Source organism: Peromyscus eremicus, chromosome 2 (genome assembly GCF_949786415.1).
Source record: "Peromyscus eremicus chromosome 2, PerEre_H2_v1, whole genome shotgun sequence".
Classification (NCBI taxonomy): domain Eukaryota; kingdom Metazoa; phylum Chordata; class Mammalia; order Rodentia; family Cricetidae; genus Peromyscus; species Peromyscus eremicus.
In genome coordinates, this window is record NC_081417.1 from 115581143 (window position 1) to 115599125 (window position 17983).

At 45.9% G+C, this 17983-nt stretch overlaps 1 protein-coding gene across 1 annotated transcript in view; it reads right to left on the bottom strand.

Annotated features, from left to right (window-relative positions):
- The window catches only part of Jak1 (Janus kinase 1), a 119917-nt gene extending 103026 nt beyond the window's left edge, over positions 1–16891 (bottom strand). Inside the window, exon 1 of the mRNA XM_059254577.1 lies at positions 16751–16891. The gene's annotated coding sequence lies outside the window, so the exon portion shown is untranslated. The remainder of the gene's footprint in view (positions 1–16750) is intronic.
- Positions 16892–17983: the final 1092 nt, after the last annotated feature.

Consider the following 17983-nt stretch of genomic DNA (forward strand, 5'->3'; position numbering starts at 1 on the left):
TTTAGTTTAATGACACCGCTGCTCTTTAGAAACTTCGTTAGTTAGAAAACATTTTGCTCTAATACACACTGCTGTATTCATGGTCAAGTTTCCAAGTCAACACACAGAAGACCAAGTTAACACAGTAAGTACTGAAACACTAGACCTCTGTCCTGCCAAAACAGAAAGCTGTGTTGCAGCCAGAAAACCAGGAGTGGTTTTGTCATCTCAAAGGCCAGTAGAGAATAAGCTAGAAGGGTATGCAGATGGAATCTCAAGGGAGATACCTCAGGACTTGAAGGCACGATTCAGGGACTGAGACTAATGGTCAGGTCAGCCTGTTTGATTCAATACACTGCAAAGCTCAATGCTTCTACATAGCTACACATCCATCCTAAAGATGACTGCTCTCCAGGTATATGTAACAGAGAAAGAAACATTCAACAAACAAGACATTTCCTTTCTTCTCTTTCTTTTTTCTTTTTTCTTTTTCTTTTTTTTAAGAGAAGATCTTTCTATTATGTAGCTCTGGTTGTCTTCAAGCTATGTAGAACAGGCTGTCTTGAACTCATAGACATCCTCTGCCTTCAAAGTCCTGGGATTAAAGACTCAAACTTACCAAAACACAAAACTCATTTTGGGATAGTTAAGTATCTAACAAAATACACACTACACACACATAGGAGGTACTTTTCCAAGCACCTAAAACTACTTCAGAAACTTTAGGAACACATTTCACAGGTTCCATTTTAAATGCCAATGCCTGTAAATGACAAACTAGTGGTCTGATTGCACCTCTAAAAAAATTCCATCAGGATTCTACTCTCTCTTACAAATACTAAATTAAATGACAAATGCAAAGTACAAATCCCACAGAGGCAGGCTAAGAACTCACTAATTATACCCCCCTTCCTCAGCAGCTGGGAAGACAGAACAAGTCTCAGTGCTGGGAGACAGGCCCTGCCCTAAGCACTCACTGGCCTGCCTATTGCCTGTTTCACCCAAGATATTTATCCTACTGTAACACCATGTTGGTGGCAGGTGGCAGAAACCAAGGTGCAAAACCTACTTCGATCCCCCCCCACACCTCCTTTCTGTCTTTGAAGAGGCATCAGTTACACTGTTACACAAGTTAGTTCATTCAAACAGGACTCTCCTGTGGTCCACTCCCAGCCCATCCTCCCTGTAAAGATAATCTCTGACATACACAGCCTACACTCAGGAGATTCTGACATGGCGAAGCTGTAGCCTCCTTCCCAACCTGGGAGAAAGAGCTCCATCAGTATGTATATGGAAAGAAGCAGGACTCTGCGATTAGACATGGAGAAGACTCCCCAGGAAGACAAGCTGGTCTGTTCTTACCTGTTTGTTACCGAGACACAGATAACAGACAGTTAAGAGAAAGACAGGACGACAACAGTCCAACATTAACTGCCCTCTGACTTCTCACAGTTCTAACATAGAGCACTGATTTCATCATCAAAGGTCGTTAGCTACTCCATGGGTCACAATGTGTGCTGGCCTGGAAAGTCAGCACCATCTGCCCAACTCTGCAGTGCCCAATTATAGTCACCAACACCCAAACCCATGCCCCCAACACACATGCTGCCCTAGTTACAATTCCATCACCAAGAAAGGGAAGCAGAGTAGAAAATACCCCTGTAAATATAAGACATATACAGAACAACTACTAACTAAAACTAGGATCTACGGGCCTGGGGAGGTGGCTCACTGGTTAAAGCACTTGCTGGGCAGGCTTGAGGACTGGAGTCCAAGTCCCCAGAGACTCACAGAAATGCCAGGTGAGCATGATGGCCTGTCTGTAATTCCAACCTGGGAAGACAGAGACGGGATACCCAGATCAAGGCAGCCATCAAGACTTATCATATGGACTGAGAAACCTTGCCTCAATGAATCTCAATGAATAAGGTAGAAGAGTTATGGAGAATGATTACCAGCATTAACCTTGGGCCTCCACACATGTAAATGACATCCCACACACAAATGTGCACCCACAAACAAGCAAAAAAATGTATCACACACATGCATATCACACACACACACACACACACACACACACACACACAGATGAAAACTGAAAAAAAAACAAATAAAAGGAGGATCTAACATTTGACAGTCTAGTAGAAAGACTGATGCAAAATTATTGTAAAAAAAAATTGTAGCAACCAAAAACAAGCCAATTTTAACTTTGAGCTTGCTGGCAAGGAAACATAATTACACAATACATTTTTCTTTTTTTTTTTTTTTTCTTTCTGGTTTAAAACCAAAGCATATCAACTCCACAGAAGGAATACAAATAATTTACCTGAAATTTATTTATTTAAGCCATCAAAAGGGCCAAGGATATAAAATACTTTGTGAACTTTCACAAAACTGAACCACTGAACTTGCCCAGACTCCTTGCAGTAAAATGCCTATGTTGTAGAATATTATTTTAAGATGTTACATTTGTTTATTCTCTGAATGTTTAATGATGCAAAGCTATGTTACATTTTTTTTATGTTGCATTTGTTTAACTCTGTGAAGCTGTGTTACTTTGCTTGTCTAAAACACCTGATTGGTCTAATAAAGAGCTGAATGACCAATAGCAAGGCAGGAGAAAGGATAGGTGGGGCTTGCAGGTAGAGAATAAATAGAAGAAATCTGGAAGCAAGAGAACAAAGAGAAGAGGATGCTAGGAGCCAGCCACCCAGCCTCGGAGTGAGAGTGAAAGTAAGATATAGAGAAGTAGAGAAAGGGAAAAGTCCAGAGGCAGAAGGTAGACGGCCTGATTTAAGAAAAGCTGGCAAGAAACAAGCCTCCATGTGATTTATTTGGGAGCTGGGTGACAGGCGCCCCCCCAAAAGAGCAAAAACAAACAACTGCATGCCTGCACTTGGAATTCTTCATACAGTGTGTACAATGTTTATGATGCTACACAGAGTTTAGCATTTATTCAATGAAGTCCTGGGAGCTTGTGAAGGAAGGGGGTATTTCCATGAGGCAGTTCCCTTCCTCAGGAACCTGTGACGTACAATAGAGAGAAGTCTGCAAAAGACCCCAAACCTGGGTACAGTGGGACAGGTGGAAGGTAATAGAGAGGGAGACAGGAATTCAAGGCCACTCTGGGCAATGAGACTCTATCTCAAAAAAGAGGAGAGGGAGAAGAAGGAGGGAAGTACGTTGAAGTCCTGTCCAAACATACTTAGGTGGAAAAGTTGGGGCTGTTTCCCATAAGCATCAGGGCTTCAAAAGCCTGGAGCCCCAGAAATCCTGTGACCTCATCAAGCATGGAATCTGCATGGAAGACAGACTGAGAAAGAAGGCTGGCTGTGGACAGGAGAGGCGGAGTAGAGCTGAGCAACCCAGGAAAGGAAAGCCAGTTGGAAGGCTGTGGTCAGTCAGCTGGGAAGTCACAGGTGGGGAAAAGGCTACATCTTGAGGAAGGAATATCACCAGGGCAGGGTGGGGAAAAGAGGAGGGAGAGAGATCAGCTGGAGCAAAGGCCACATCTGCCCTGCCACCTGTTTGTACAGTCAAAACTGACAGGCTTTTACATCTGAGACAAGTAGAAATGCCGACTTCAGTGTCCACACATGATGTGAAACACAGGTCCTTCATTCACACAGACTAGTTTATACGCTGCCCCACTGTCTGCTGGAATGCCACAAACGCAGAGGCCAGCAGTTGTAACACATACTGTGTGGCCCCAGGAGCTGAGCCACTTATTAAGAAAGGCAGGGAAACTGTCCATCAATATGACAATGTGTCAGAAAGAGCTGGCATCAATTCTGGAGCACTTAAATGTGAGACGTCAACAAGTCATGGGGTCAGGAGATCCAATGTGATGCGATGCGGGACAATTATCCCGAACTGGAACGCAGGTGCTGCTTCTGCCCTTTCCTCGCCCCCTCCTATCAGCTTCCTCCAGATCTCTGCAAAGCCTGGCTTCTCATACCCACGTTCCAGGCCCTAGCTCCAAAGCCATCGCTTCCTCTGAGATGTGGCCCGTGTCCCGCCCACCCACTCTGCTTCCTCATTAACATGCTCTGCTCTACTTTCCACCATCTGAAGCCACACTGAAATTCTTTAGTGACAGGTTCAACATCTAAGCATGCTTGCTCCTTCAGGGCGGGCACCACACCTCTTTTACACAAGCCTTTGTCACAAGTGCCTATGCTGCATGTCCCCAGTGTTTTGAACATCGGAGAAACGGTTCAACCAGTGTTTGGGAAGGTAAGGTAAGAGAGGAAGGAATAAAAAGACTGGTCACAGGCAAAAGTGGGACATCTCCTCGGTTTACACGGCCCACGAACCTTGAGGAGGACCTCACTGGGGGAGAGGAGCTGTCAGAAGAGGAGCACACATCTACCCACAAGGAGAACAGACACAGAGAGGGTACTTACTGTGCCTCAGGCACCAGGAGACAGTGGGGCTGCGGCATCCGCCAACAAGGAGATGTTTTACATAACAAAGGCAGAAAAAAGGTTTCACCACGTGACTGCAAGGTGAACTCAAGGGAGGTGTCTGGAGTATGAAGACAGCAGTCTGTAAAGGGTTAAAGAATGAGTAGGTGGAAGGAAATGAAAGACAGATGAGGGAAGAGAGGAGGCCCCCCAGAGCAGTAGTGACAAGTGGGGTTCTACGTTCTTTCTCTTTGTTCAAGAGACGTTACCAGTCCCATCATGTTACTGCCCAGTGTAGAACCTTCGACTTCCTGTTCACCACACTAGAGAGCCCAAATAATATAGGCCATAGTGTTGTTCTGCGTGATCAAGGGCCGCCTAGCTCACAACCCAGTTCCTTCTTCCTCTCTGTATATAGTACAGAATGTCTGTCCTACCTCAAAGACTTTGCATATGCTGTTTCTTCTAACCAGAAATCTTTATTCTGTGTGTGTGCCTGCATGCCTGTGTACATGTCATGTGCGTGTGCACCTGCATGCCTGTGTACATGTCATGTGTGTGTGCCTGCACGCCTGTGTACATGTCCGTGTGTGTGCCTCCATGCCTGTGTTCATGTCCATGTGTGTGTGCCTGCATGCCTGTGTTCATGTCCATGTGTGTGTGCCTGCATGCCTGTGTACATGTCATGTGTGTATGCCTGCATGCCTGTGTACATGTCCATGTGTGTGTGCCTGCACGCCTGTGTTCATGTCCGTGTGTGTGCCTGCACGCCTGTGTTCATGTCATGTGTGTGTGCCTGCACGCCTGTGTACATGTCCGTGTGTGTGCCTGCACGCCTGTGTTCATGTCCATGTGTGTGTGCCTGCACGCCTGTGTTCATGTCCATGTGTGTGTGCCTGCATGCCTGTGTTCATGTCCATGTGTGTGTGCCTGCATGCCTGTGTTCATGTCCGTGTGTGTGCCTGCATGCCTGTGTTCATGTCCATGTGTGTGTGCCTGCATGCCTGTGTTCATGTCATGTGTGTGTGCCTGCACGCCTGTGTACATGTCCATGTGTGTGTGCCTGCACGCCTGTGTTCATGTCCATGTGTGTGTGCCTGCACGCCTGTGTTCATGTCATGTGTGTGTGCCTGCACGCCTGTGTACATGTCATGTGTGTGTGCCTGCATGCCTGTGTACATGTCATGTGTGTGTGCCTCCATGCCTGTGTACATGTCGTGTGTGTGCCTGCATGCCTGTGTTCATGTCATGTGTGTGTGCCTGCATGCCTGTGTTCATGTCCATGTGTGTGCGCCTGCACGCCTGTGTTCATGTCCATGTGTGTGTGCCTGCACGCCTGTGTACATGTCCGTGTGTGTGTGCCTGCACGCCTGTGTACATGTCATGTGTGTGTGCCTGCATGCCTGTGTACATGTCATGTGTGTGTGCCTGCATGCCTGTGTTCATGTCATGTGTGTGTGCCTGCACGCCTGTGTACATGTCCATGTGTGTGTGCCTACACGCCTGTGTACATGTCCATGTGTGTGTGCCTGCATGCCTGTGTTCATGTCCATGTGTGTGTGCCTGCATGCCTGTGTACATGTCATGTGCGTGTGCACCTGCATGCCTGTGTACATGTCATGTGTGTGTGCCTGCATGCCTGTGTTCATGTCATGTGTGTGCCTGCATGCCTGTGTACATTTCATGTGTGTGTGCCTGCATGCCTGTGTACATGTCATGTGTGTGTGCCTGCATGCCTGTGTTCATGTCATGTGTGTGTGCCTGCACGCCTGTGTACATGTCCATGTGTGTGTGCCTGCATGCCTGTGTTCATGTCCATGTGTGTGTGCCTGCATGCCTGTGTTCATGTCATGTGTGTGTGCCTGCATGCCTGTGTACATGTCATGTGCGTGTGCACCTGCATGCCTGTGTTCATGTCCATGTGTGTGTGCCTGCATGCCTGTGTACATGTCATGTGTGTATGCTTGCATGCCTGTGTACATGTCATGTGTGTGTGCCTGCATGCCTGTGTTCATGTCCGTGTGTGTGCCTGCATGCCTGTATACATGTCATGTGTGTGTGCCTGCATGCCTGTGTACATGTCATGTGTGTGTGCCTGCATGTGTGTGTTCATATCCGTGTGTGTGTATTATGGCCAGAAGCTGACATCAGATGTCTTCCTCATTCTTCACCTTGGTTTTCTTTTTTTAAACAGACAGACAGACAGACAGACAGGATGCATGCAATGGAAGTCAGTGGACAACTTGCAGGAGTGAGTTCTCTCTTTCCACCATGTGGACTCTGGGAATGGAGCCCAGGTCCTCAGGGAGCAAGCACTTTAAACACTGAACCTCTTCACACAGCCTCTTCCACCTTCCAGATCTTAGTGTACAAAAACGTACTGTCCAGAGCCCGCTCGCTTCTTACCACTCCATCTGTCTTAGAGCCAACTAGACATCTCTTCCGACACTTGGCATACACATCACAAATACGTGTTTAATTGTTGAATTGCTCTTTTCTAGTAGCAAGAAACCTAAGGACAGAGTCAGGCCAACCTTGTTTCCACATATGATCTACGTAGAGCTGCTAAACAATGAAGTAAGGATAAAAACCTGTAAACATTTTTACGCTGGGCCAGCTTGTTGATCAGATGTGGCCTACTTCCTAAAGCCACATCAAGAAGGCTTACAATCTATGTTCAGGCCAATTCAATGAGGACCCCTTCCCTTCTATGTCCAAGCAACCTGAGTGGAAGATTTCTGTAAACAAGTGGCTAAGGAAGCTGTGCGTAAGCACCATCAGACATCAGTTGAGTCTCCCAATGAGGTAAAAGATGCATTTGGTCAGCAAATAGTCAGCATTTTAGAGTAGCTCCAGCTGAACAAAAGCAAGCAGTATGCAAAAGTCAGGCAATGCATATGCTACTTTCTTTAGTCTAAATTATGCAAATTAATCCTAAAATGTAATTGGAGGTGTGCACGGCCAAAAAAAAAAATCTTTATAATGCAATTTGTATCTGCCTGCCTTCCTGTGTGGGGCCAAAAATCAACTTACAAACAAGATTTTCCACAGGAAGATACACATTTAGCAGGTTACCCCCTTCCTCACCCCTGCATTCATGCATGTGTGTCTGTCTCAGACACACCACTAGCACAAACTCTAAAGACATCATTTTACAAACAGGTCTGCCTGTGCCTCTCTGCCAGCAACCCACCAGCATGAAAGAGTATTTTAAATTCTACTAATTGAAAAAATTGCTATAAATTATAGCCTCATCATGGTCAGAGAAAATTAACTGTATTAACTATGTAAACAAGCCCACAGATATAATCATGGTTAATTGGTGAGTCCCATCAGTTCTAATACCCTTAGGCCCCTTAAGATGTTATTAAAAATGAATTATAGATGCATTCATTACAAATTGTTCTTATTGCTACTTTGTGCAGTCAGACCTGCCTCATCACCCAACATAACCTGAAAATGTTACATCTAAGTTTACTCTTTCAATCTCTCCAGGCAGTCTGCCCACAGATTCAGGTGGACACCCCTTTGACCCACTGCCCTCCACAGAGCAGACTGGGGTTTTCTGTCTTTCTCAATCTTAAATGGGAAGACAAGAAAGGATTCAGCTACATGTACTTTGCTGTCAAAGCACATGGTAAGAATAGGACTGGAGAGGTGGATCAGCAGTTAAGAGCGTTGGCTGCTCTTCAGAGGACCTGGGTTCAATTCTTAGTGCCTATAGGATGGCTCATAGTAGCTGGATCCTGAATACACACGGGGCACATAAATTCACACAAGCAAAACACATATAATGTAAGTAATAATAAATAAATTTAAAAAAAAGAATGGTATCAAGACTGCTGTTCCAACCACCTGTTATCTTGTTCTTTCTTTCGACAAGGGAAGAGGAGGGGGTTGTTTACTTGCCTGTTTGTTTTTGAGACAGAGTCTCAGGCAACCTGGGCTGGGCTCAAACTCTCCACAGCTGAGAATGACCCTGAGCTCTTCTTCCCGCTTCCACTTGCCAAGTGCTAAGATTACAGGTGTACACTACTGTTCCTGGCTTATTGTTTTTTACCGATACCTAAATTCAATAAACTTGTCCAACAAGAATATTACTAAGAATGAAATACACTTAAATACACATGTATCTCTATGTGCATACACACATAACTAGGAAAGAGGGCTGACTCCCTATAATTTTCTGTTTTGAGTAGCTCTTGCTTCAGGGAAGTATGATGTATATATAGTGCAGAAACTGTATAAGAGGAAACAACACACGTTTGAAAGTTCCTTTAAATTCCTATAATTCTTTAGGAAGCAAAGCTCCCTGGAGTATTATCTCCTTTATAAAATGTTTAATTTTGACACAGCTCTAAAGACAAACAAGTCTGCCTAGAACTGTGCCAGCAGCCTGCCATTGGCTGCACACGTGGATCATGAGAGCTGAAGAGCACCTCTACTACACTGGTCCTTCAGGATGTGCAAGGCCTTTCTCCCGAACGCTATCTTGGACAGTTCTACAGAACTTACAGAAAAGCACCTGTTTCTCATTCTTCAATAAAAACTAAAGGAAAACTTAATTTATCTAGCATCTTGCACGCTATCTACATAACAAATTCTTCATTAATGTTAACTGCCTTCATTAAGCAACAACAGTTTTTATTTGTTTACCCACTGTTAACAGAAATCGTTCAAAAATACAACACTTCTTTGTTTAGCATCTTCTGAGGACATGCCATACTATCTTTAAACATTCTGAATATAGCTTGAGCTTTTTAAAAATTAACCCAAAGCATACATACCAATCTGTTGTTGTTGATGATGATGTTGTTTTGAACTGCCTCTGCCCTCCAAGTGCTGTGATGTAAACCATCACCACCCAGCTAATACCAATCATTTTTAAAGTTAAAAAATAAAACAGCTAGACAGTTTTACCTCAAGGTACATGACAGACACCATTCCAAAATTTTTAGTAGTCAAACCTCAAATAATCTTAGAAGTGGATACTGTCTCTACCCTACTCTGTGGATAAAAACAGCAATAACTTGTTCTCAGGGCTAAATCCAGAGTCTGCATTTAGAGTGTCCAGAACAGATTATCAAAACCAAGTAAAGCAGGTTGGAGAGATGGCTCCCTAGTTAAGAGCACTTCCAGAGGACCAGAGTTCACTTCCCAGAACCCACATCAGATAGTTCAAACCCCCTGTAACTCCAGTTTCAGGAGATCCTCTTCCGGTCTCTGTGGGCACCTGTTCCGTGCCAGACATTTACACAGATATGCACATCCACAAAAATGAAAACAAATCTTTACAGAAACAAACAGGAAGAAAAAAAGAGGAAGGAGGGCAAGACTACCATGCAATAAAGACCTCCTTTCTAGCAGAGGTGTGATGAACTGCCTGAGTCAGTCGCCGTCAGCTGGGGTTCTGTGGTCCTCCCTAGGAGTCGTTCTCAACCCTTATTCCCTCAGTTTATAAAGGAAAGACTCCTTGCCCGATTTTCACTCTAAAGAAACACCTTTCAATTTGTCCTGGAGAAATTCTGAGAGCAGGGTCTTACTTGCACACCAGCCAACCCCTGAGCAAGGTGGATGAAGTGTCCTCTTCAGCTCCAGACCTGACTCCCTCATCTCACTCCCGCTCTACAACACAAGCCTTCTGGATACCTTATTTGTGGGGCGTTTACCCACCAACCCCACAGCTCCCCAGAGTTTTCTTGAGTGCGAGCAGCAGGAAATATTAGATAGAAGGATTTATTGCGGAGAATCTTGCGGAGATAAACAGATAGAAAATAAAGGATAGCCTCGAGAGGGCCTGGAACCTATTCCAAGGGCCCGACTGTCTCTGCCCCAGGGTATTTATAGAGACGCCAAAGGGTAGAGCAAAAGACCTCCTCCCCCAGCACAGCCAAGTGCAGACCATCTCAGACACCTGCACTCAGGCCTGTGGTCCTAATCATCCTCTATGTGGACCTGCTGGGTAAAGCCACGAGGAACCCGAGAACGGGCTCCCACACTTACTTACCTTCACCAGTGACAGCAACGCTAGTCACAGTGACAATTCAAACCGATACACTGTTTATTCCAGGTCCCTCTCTTAGTAAGTGCCCCAGGCTGCTTCACTCTGGCTGTGGTCTCACTTACCTTCTACTCCTCAGTCACTAAGACACGAATTAGCCCTGTGCCTCCAAGGATGGACCTCCCACCCACATTCTCTAACTATGCCTATCTCTTAGGTTTCTTCTCTTTAACCTTTGATTGCCTTGAAAATCAGTTAAATTGTCAGAGCATTTGCTCGCTTTATTCTTAGCCCCAAAACCTCAAATGCTCTCATCTTCCCTCCTCATGCACTGGACTGAGGCCACAGTCCCTGACCTCTTCCTGCTCACAAACTCAAGTCTCTCTGCCTACAAGCTGACCCCAAACTGCCTCACCTCCTCCTGCTCTCTCCTGACAAGGCTAGGCTCTAATCAACGCATGCAAACAAGTCAGCCACCCATCTTCTGCACATACCCAGCTTTGCTTCAAGCCTTTGCTCATACTGTATGTCTTCCTAGCATCTCATCCTACCTCAGAACAAAGGAACTCACACTCGTCAAGGACCTACTCAAATGAAGCCTCTTCAAAACCACTGGCTGCCATGTGCAGAAGTGTGTGCCCTAAGTAGCAGCTATTTGGAGGCTGAGGCAGGAGTATTTCTTGAGCCCAAGAGAACACCCTGGCCCCATCTTTCTGTGTAGAGAGTGTACACACTTTCAAGAATGTAGGGGTATGTGTCCATATGCATCATGGGTCAATCACATATGTTCCTTTGGGACCCATCCACCTTGTATTTTAAGACAGTATCTTGAAGAAAAAAAACAAAAAAACAAAAAAAAAAATCTAAGGGCCAGGAGTAGTGGCAGACAGATTAATCCCAGGAGGCAGAGGCAGACAGATTTCTTTGAGTTCAAGGCCAGCCTAGTCTATAGCAAGTTACCAGGACAGCCAGGGCTACATAGACAGACAGACAGACACACACACACACACACACACACACACACACACACACACACACACACTCCAGAAAAGAAAAAAAAAAAAAAAAAGACAAGACCTCTTACTTGGACCTGGAGCTCACATATTTGGCTAGCCTGGCTGATCAGCAAGCTCCAGGGATCACTAATCTGGCGTTGGGATTACAAGCAGGTGCCACTGCGCCCAGTCTTTTACATGAGTGCCGGGGATCACACTCAGATCCTCGTGTTTGCACTACAAGCACGTAACCCACTTAGCCACCTCTCAACTCCACCCCAGGTCTTTTTAAAAAGCATTCTAAGCAGGGTCTGGCTCTCTTGAGACCCTGATAGTCTTCATCTTCACCTCTGCTGTAAAAGCCATGTACAGCAAGTTTATTCCCATCTGAGCTGTGCCTTAGTCATCTGCCAGGAACTTAGCAGGTACCAAGAGATGTTTGTGTATAAAAAAGAATGAATTAATTTGCAATATATTAAAAAAAAAAAACATAAGCTACTCCTTAATCTCCAAATTGAAAAGGAGTACTCTGAAGGTTTGTAGGGACATTCTGAACCACACCATGGGACTGACTTACTCGCTCTACAAGCATAATCCATGCCACCAAAACTGGGTACACTCTCAAAGTTTTTCCTGCCAGACTGCACGCGCTTTGAGGGCAGGGATTCCTGTGTATTTTACTTCATTTATTCACTCTCTGTGACCATTACTAGTGTGAGGTCAATACATGGTTACTGAATTAATAAATGGATAAACAAAGTGTCATGTAAATTCAGATATTAAATAAACCAGTTACATAGATTAAAAACATTTTAACAAATGTCAGCTGTCTTCTGGCCACAGTACAGTTAGAAGAATTTTCCTGTTGCCTCCTATCTCTAATCCCAGCACTTGGGAGGCTTGAAGCAGGAGGATCACACACATCTGAGGCCACATAATGAGTTCCAGACCAGCCTAGGCTAGAGGAAGACCCAGTCTCAAAACAACAACAATTACTATTTCTTCCTTTTGCTACTAATGCACATCTTGCCTTGGGACTAATGGACTCAGAGTACTGGGGAATGATGTGAAGAACCAGACATCAGAAAACCTCAAGTGGAGGTATCACAGGAAGGAACTTCATGTTTTATTCTTTCTGGTTGCCACAACTGCCAAAAGTGTAGGTGTACTTCAAAGGGAAGAGCATTCACAGAAATTTGTTCCTACCCCTGAAACCGAGCATTTCAATATGGCAGCTGTTGAACACCATGTTACCAGAAAGCTGTTGAGACCGGAAGCTACAGTGGCATCTACAGTGGCATTACCTCACTGAGGATGAGAGCAAGAAACAGGGGGAGCGACCAAAGGACCAAGGACAAGGCTTGGTACTTAGCACAAAACACATTAGCAGCAATTAGCCAATATCTCTGTCCCTCTGGTCACAATATGTTTTAGGAAAAGACCTCCTACTATCTATCCCAGGCTGATCCCCACCTCCTGAATTCAAGCGTTCCTCCTGCCCCAGCGCCCCCAGTACTTGGGATTGCAGACATGCACCACCACACCTCACTTGGTCAGAATCATTTAAAAAGGGGAAATGGAGGACACAGAAACAAGCAGCATTCACTCCCCTTGCCCACTAGGCCACCAACAGCTCGGGTCCCTTCTATGGTAGGTCTGCTTCCAATTTTAACCATGCTCAAAGGAAATGTAGCAAGAATGTGACTGTCTTTAAATGGAAAAAGCAACAGAGCATGGAGGATTTTTCTCCTCTGCTTATGACTTTCTTACACTTCCTAATTTTTCTATAATGCATTTCTTCCTTGTCATGAGAAAATAAGCTTTGTGTTAAAGAAAAAAATCAAGAAAACTAATTAATAACGCGTTCTACCCAGAAAACTAAGCACACTAAATGAGTCCCTTACTCCACATACAAAATTACTAACTCAGTAACATTAGCCCATGCCCCTGCTCTACACTCAGCACAGGAACTTAGTGTCCTCCTCCCAGCGTCCACTGTATCTAACAATTCCTTTCTGCAGTTCCCTCAGAGCAGCTCCAGTGTGTGTGTCCTCGGGTTCCCATGCATTACGTTTGCATTAACTACCTGGCTTCCCCACAAAGACTGCAAAACAACTAACCTGGGCGCTTTCATTTGCTTCTAGAACAGGGAAGCCAGTGCCAGGAATGAAATAACTTGCCACGACATGAGCCCCAATATCTCTTTTCTCACCTGGCATCCCCAAAGCACGATCCCGCCACTTGAGCATTACTGACACTTTTGAGCCAGGTCATACTTTGATATAGGAATGCACTGTCCTGTGCATCGCTGGCTGTTTACTACACCCAGCCTCTACCCACTAGATGCCACCTTTCCCCCAGGGTGTACCTTCCAAAGCTCCCCCAGAGAATGGCACTGTCTCTCTGAGCATGGAATTTTACCAAGCTTTAACCACTCGTCTGAAATATTCATCAAGGCTCCGACGAGCCCTCTATTCTATGGCAAGGCTCCATGTACCATTAAGCCACAGTTCATCAGAGAACATCAGAAGTTGCTTACTCAGCTAGATTCTGCTTCAACAGCCAATTCCCTGTCCACCTGAAATTTCTTATGTGAAAATTAAGAGTTTTTTTTAATTTTTTAAATGATTTATTTTTATTTTATGTGCACTGGTGTTTTGCCTGCATGTATATGTGTTTGAGGGTGTTGGATCCCCTGGAACTAGAGTTAAAGACAGTAATGAGCTGCAATGTGGGTGTTGGGAATTGAACCCAGGTCCTCAGGATGGGAGGATGGCTATTAACCACTGAGCCATCTCTCCAGCCCCATGAAAATTACTTTTTAAAAATTCATGGCACACAAGCCAGGCATGGCAGTACACACCTTGATTCCCAGCACTTGGAAGGCAAAAGGCAGGTGGACCTCTGAGTTTGAGGCCAGCCTGGTCTACAGAGCTAGTTCCAGGACAGCCAGTGCTACACAAAGAAACCCTGTCTCAAGAAAACAAAAGCAAAAGAAAAAATTATTTGCACAAATATGCATATCTCAGACAATAAATCTAGCAGCTTATCATCACCCCACTAGAGTAAACTAAGGATATGTGTGCTTAAAGAGGAAAACACAGAAAATCTGACAGAAAACATATGTCCTGCCTGGTCTTCACTAGGCTGTAAAATGTTTTCTATTGATACAATTATGAATACTTAGTGTTCTCTGTATAAAAATGGGTCTAAATCTACATATATTCTAAGTAGTTGCTTCATTTGTGTTTCTCTCCAAATATATGTGTTTCTTCAAGTTATTCAGAAGAACAGAATGATGTCTTTCAGACATTATTAAAATCCATAGCCAGTAATGTGCTGTTGAAATCAGTCTTCCTTAGAACCACTACTGTTTGTAAAGGTAAGCCTGTTTAAACTGGCAGATTCCTCGGTCCTCTTTAGAAGCCCCAAGGTTAAGTTCCCTCATGCTATTTGAGGCAAGCATATTCCTGTAAAAGCAACCCTATCCTCAAAACTCCTTATTTTTCACTGGCTTTTTATAGCAGTTGCCTGACTTACAAAGATTTTACAGCCTAACCCCTCACTAGCACCTTCAATTTGTAAAAAGAGGAAACCAAGTAGCCAGAAAGATAGCGATCTTCCTGGTAAGCCAAACTGTTACTAACACTTGCTTAAATTACAACAAAACGGAACACAGTCACATTTGGGGAAATATCTGAATATTGTACCAATATTTATTCACTTTCTGGCATCATTTCCCAAAGCCAGTAAATGGTGTACTGCGACATGGGATTAAAATAGTTTAGATAGCTGTTTTTAACATGAAGCATAACAGTGAAATCTGAGAAAGAAAAAAGCGCAGCAGTGTAGAGAAACTGAAATACAGTCTAAGCGCCTAGTTAGTATCAAATGAAGTTATGATTACTATTCAAAATGTCCACACTCCCTCTAGTATGCTGTATGTTTCTTTCAACATGATCTAGATCCATACAGAAGAGACATTTACTCCATATTACAAAGCATGTTATACCAGGACTGTCTATAATGCTGGCTGGCAGTCTCCATTAACCTTCACCACAAAGCACAAAAGAACACATTGATCCTTCAATAAAAAGTATCCCCTGGATCTTGGGAAACTGAAGCCAGGAATGAAATTGACTTGTCACACGGTGCCCCAAATCTTATTTCTCCCCCTGGTACCCCCACACATGATCTCTCAACCTGGCCATTACTGATTGAGCCAGATCATACTTGGGGGGGGGGGTGAGGGGTGCGTGTGCCGTTGCTTCACACCGCCCCAAATCCTAGTTCTTGGGAAACATCAGAGTCTCCAAAATCAAAAGCAATAAACACCACAAAATGTGGTTTTGGAAAGGAAGTAACAAAGATTTAATCAATATAAAATGTTCATCTTTTAAAAAAAAAAAAAGTTTTTTACCCTGTATATATGCCCACACATGATTCAAATATTTTCTTTTTTAAAGGGGAGGGCAACACCCAAAGACTAGATAATTGTATCTAATTGTCTCTGTGTTCTACTTATTTAACGACCCAAGGTTTTTATGCCTTCTTCCCTGAAAGAAATAATGGCAATTTCATACTACCGTAAGTACCTGCGACTGAGCTCTATGACTGGGGAGGAATTTTAATAGCATGGATACCGATGTATCCAAGCAGGGACAGAAGACAGGTCACAGCCGTGAATTAAGACTATCAATTAGGGCACAGTCCTTGTCCCCCGGGAAATCACAGAAAATACACCTCCAAAGGGGTCACAGGCACCTGGTGATAACCACACCTCTGATAGTCTCCCTGAAGAACTTCCTTCGTAAACACGCATCCCAGGAGCCTGGGAGTGTCTCCGGGGGTGCCTACTGCATCTGAGACAACGCCGGCCGCCGCGCGGAAGCAGTGCAAGGAGTTGGAGAGCCACACAGACACTAGTCCCAGTTTCGACAATCGGGTCCCTTTGGGTAGGGCCGGTAGTCCCTCTCCCCTGCCCCTTCACCCACGGCCCTCCATCACGCTGCTTTCCGGCAAGCTGCAGCCCGGAGTTCCCGGGCGCGCCCCCACGCAGTCCCCAAACCCAGAAAGTCCCCCAGCAAGAAGCCGATCAGGCAGGACGCGGGGCACGACCCTTGGCAAGTCCTGCGGTCGGCCTGTCCCGGCGCAAGGGGCCGTCGGCGCGCAGGCCGCGGGGCCATAAACAGGATGTCGGCGGCGCGGGTCGCTGTTAGCAAAGCGGCCCTCCTCTCCCTCCCCTCCCGGCCGCCGCCTGGAAATCCCCGCCCCGGCCGCCTCGGCCTCCCCGGTCGCCCCGCTTCGCGCCCCTCGCCCGGTCCCCGAGCTGACCGCGGACGTCTCCACCGCCCCACCGGGACACTCACCACTTCCGTGTGCGCCGGGCCGCGCGGCTCCTCGGCGCGGCGTCCGTGCGGGTCCGGCGTCTGGCTGGCAACTCGGCCAGCTGTGCGGGGCCCGGCGTGGACACCCGCGGCCGAGAAGAGGCACCGAGAGGGCGAGCAGGGATGGGCGCGGGCCCGCGGCGCGTCAGCAGCTGCCGGCTACTCCGCGGCTGCGGCGGCCTGCGCTCCAGGACGCGCCGGCGCCCCGCCCCTCCCACCGCAGGCCCCGCCCCCTGACGGTGCCGCCCCGTTGAGTACGCCCCTTGTCCGGCCCGCCTCCCGTGACGTCAGAAGCGGCCCCCATAGTGGGGCGGGGCCAAGACCCAAGCCCGAGGACGCTTGCTTGAGTCTCCGCCTGCCCGCCACGCCCCCATCCGGTCTCGCACACGCGCAAAAAAAAAAAAAAAAAAAAAAAAAAGAGGGCGACGTGAAACTCATGCAGGGAATAAGATTATCAGAATTCGCCCGCTGAAGTGACCTGTGTCCTTGGAGGCATGATCCCTGTCCTCGGTGCTTACCTCCGCCCACATCCCAGCCACGCCAGAGGGCTCAGGAGAGACTTGTTTAGCAAGAACTTAGTCGGTCACTTTGCCTGTTGCCGCGATAAAATATGTCACAAAAGCAATTTATAAGGAAAGATTTATTCCTTGAAGAGGATACAGTTGAAGGGATACAGACCATCATGATGAGGAAATCGAGATGACGGGAGCGTGAGGTGGAAGACCACGTACACACACGGTCAGGCTGAAGAGAGAATGAATGCTTGTGTTCGCTTTCTCCTTTGTAGACCGTCTAGGACCCCCAGCAGATGGACTAGTACTGCCCACAGATAAGGTGGCTCTTATCTCCATTATCGTAATCTATATAATCCTCAAGAGCACAGCCAACTGGTTAACCTAATCTACATAATCCCTCACAGGCATGGGCAAGGCTTGTCTTCCAGACAATGCTAATATAGATAATCCCCCAGGGCCTGGCCAGGAGATAACCTAATCTATATACTCCCTCACTGGCATGGATGGTCTCCTAGGTGATTCTAATTGTCAAATTGACAATACTAACCATCATAAGGATTTAACCAGATATCAAACCTCATGCTTTGACAAGTTTCTTCAGGCCCAGCCTATGTCCTATGTAAAACCTGTCCGTAAAGGAGCAGGTGAGACAAATATGGAAGAAAGTAATAAGAATTAACATCCATTGATACCTAATGTG